The sequence below is a fragment of the Suncus etruscus genome, chromosome 3, assembly GCF_024139225.1.
Source record: "Suncus etruscus isolate mSunEtr1 chromosome 3, mSunEtr1.pri.cur, whole genome shotgun sequence".
NCBI classification, from domain to species: Eukaryota; Metazoa; Chordata; class Mammalia; order Eulipotyphla; family Soricidae; genus Suncus; species Suncus etruscus.
Window position 1 is genome coordinate 166,579,402 of NC_064850.1, and position 2,631 is coordinate 166,582,032.

At 34.3% G+C, this 2,631-nt stretch overlaps 1 non-coding gene across 1 annotated transcript; it reads right to left on the reverse strand.

Annotated features, from left to right (window-relative positions):
* Nucleotides 1-2,078: 2,078 nt before the first annotated feature.
* Nucleotides 2,079-2,185, reverse strand: LOC126005592 (U6 spliceosomal RNA). The gene has a single exon (XR_007494639.1). It is a non-coding gene; the product is annotated as a U6 spliceosomal RNA (small nuclear RNA).
* Between the last annotated feature and the right edge of the window lie 446 nt (nucleotides 2,186-2,631).

The following is a 2,631-nucleotide window of genomic DNA, read 5'->3' on the forward strand; positions in this document are numbered from 1 at the left end:
ACAACCTAGTATTGTTATTTCTGTTGGTTCACAAGGAGTGGGAAATTTATGACTAAGTGTTGAAATTGACTAGGTAGGCTAAACTAAAAATTATCAATTTTTATCCAATTCTTGGGTCAAATCTGATCTAACTCCACGAACCAAGAAAAACTACAGCATTATTTTTCTTTTATTTAAAGTCAAATTCTTGCTTCCAGTTATTACCTACCTATGGCACTAGATTTTTTTAACATAAAGAAGTTGGTCCTTGTAAACAATTTTTTTATTGCTCCATCTTTATGTTCATAGTAACAGCTTAAGCTTTATATTAAAGTTGCAGTTATTTTGGATAGCTGCACTAAGAACTGGAGTCAAAACATATAACTTTAGATTTATTCAAATTAGAGCAAGGAGGCATTTCCCTAAAATCAATTGGTCAAAGTTTGATTATATCTATTTTTGTTCTTCAAGGTCTTGGAGAAGAATATGCATCACTATCTTCTAGTGAGGGGTCATCTATGATAATACACTTATACCGATATACATTTCAAGCTCTTGGAACCATCTATGTTATATGTGCACTGGCATTTTACCTGCTTTGTTTTCCTCTGAGTTCCCTGGTAGAACTCATACCAGGCATAAGGAATTATATAGACTTCAGTTTAGTTTGTATGATCAGTGTCCAGGATTTGTTTATTTGAGGCTTTAAAATATCTCCCAATGAGTTCGTAGGCAGTTGGAGTCCGCTTCTAAAGAGGGTGATGCTATGAAAACACAGGTACAAGAAAATATAAGGCAACATTAGATTAGAAAGAATGGCATGAGAAGAAAATTCTTGAAGAATGTACCCAGGATATTCACCAGACTATACATTCTCCTCTCCCACCCTCAGTATCTTCCCATCTTGCATATCTTTAACCTAATTCAGGGTGCTCAAACATCCTATAAGTAAAAATAATGTAAAATGAAAGCATTTTTCACATGTCACTGACTTCCTGTTAAGGAGAACATGTGTTTCAGCTTCCCTAAACTACCTCCTCTCTTTCTCAAATAAATTTTCTACTGAATTTTAGCGAAAAAAAAAAAAATCATATATTAAATTATAAAGCTTGGCTTCTAGTACTTTGAAAATTACAAATTTCTGTATAAACATTTTAATTAAAATTAATCAATATCTTGCACTTTTGTGAGTTGTAAGGGTTTTGTGGGGAGTTTGGTAACACTCCTTGCTCTACTCCTGGCTCTGCCCTAAGGGATCACTACTAGAGGGTTCAAGGAAACATAGAGATGCGGGGATTAACTTCCATTTGGCATCTTGAAAGGCAAGTTCCTTGCACTATTACTCTAGTTCCATGAAGTGCAGTTTTGGAGAGTTTGCATCCCACAAATGACAAAGGCAGCCAGGAATACTCTAAGGGCAAGTTGGTGATGAGGTTCAAACCCAAAGACATCTATGTGGCAGATGTTCCATTCCTTTGAGAAAAACCCCCAGCACTGTTTTTGTCTTATTCACCAGCATTTATTTAAAAATAAAATTTATATATTTTTATATTTCTTGTATGTAAAATGATAGTATCTATTATCAGTTTGGACTTATTTCTAATTTGTGTTTATTCAGTCTTTCATTTGCTTGGCTTGGTACCAATACCACAGTTTTTATCGGCCTTTATCTTGCTTCTTATTTTTTCCTTTTTGATTTTGGTTTTATCTTAGTTACTCTGATAAACACATTTTTTCTATTCTGTTCTTTATATATTCTAAGTAATCCCTACTCTTCTATAAGAACAGTTTGAAATCCTCTAATTTGAATCTACATCTATCTCATCATTATCTCATATATATATATCCTTCAAGTCACTGAATTTTGTGGAATAAAAATACTATGATTTGTAATGATATTGTATCACTTTTCTCAGAATTCATGTCTTTGTTTTTTTTTTTTACTATCATACTTTCATCAGTCAGAATTTTCAAAAATTGTTGAATAATAGAACTGGCAAGCATCTCTGTTTGTTCCAGAATTTATTGAGATTGGCTCAGGACATGTGTAATCAATAATACAAAACCAGTTTGAGAAATAAGCTTTTATTTATTTATTTTTAAATATGGAACGCTTCACAAATTTGCGTGTCATCCTTGCGCAGGGGCCATGCTAATCTTCTCTGTATCGTTCCAAGTTTAGTATATGTGCTGCCGAAGCGAGCACAGAAATAAGCTTTTAAACTATATTCCTTATTTATTCAAATATTCTATATATTTTATTGTTTACTTCAGTAAACAAATGTAAGGCTAGTAAAATGGTAGACTTGTTTTGTTGGGTTGTTTTGGGGCCACCCCTGAAGGCACTCAGGAGTAACTCCTGATTCTGTGCTAGGAAATGACTCCTGGCAGGCTGGAGGACCATATGGGATGCAGGGGATCTTGCTATAGGCATCTTGTGTCTCATCAACTCTAGTGGGGAAAAAATTCTTCATGATAGGACAGTGAGTAACACACGCAGCCGAGCAGAATATGAAATATGAAATAATGAAACCACACAAAATAAATTGTATGGGGACCCACATCTTCAATAGATGTGAGACAATTTTGCTCTTCCATGCTGGTAGAATATATAGCCAACCCAGTCTCAGGCAGGAGAAGAATTTCCACGTT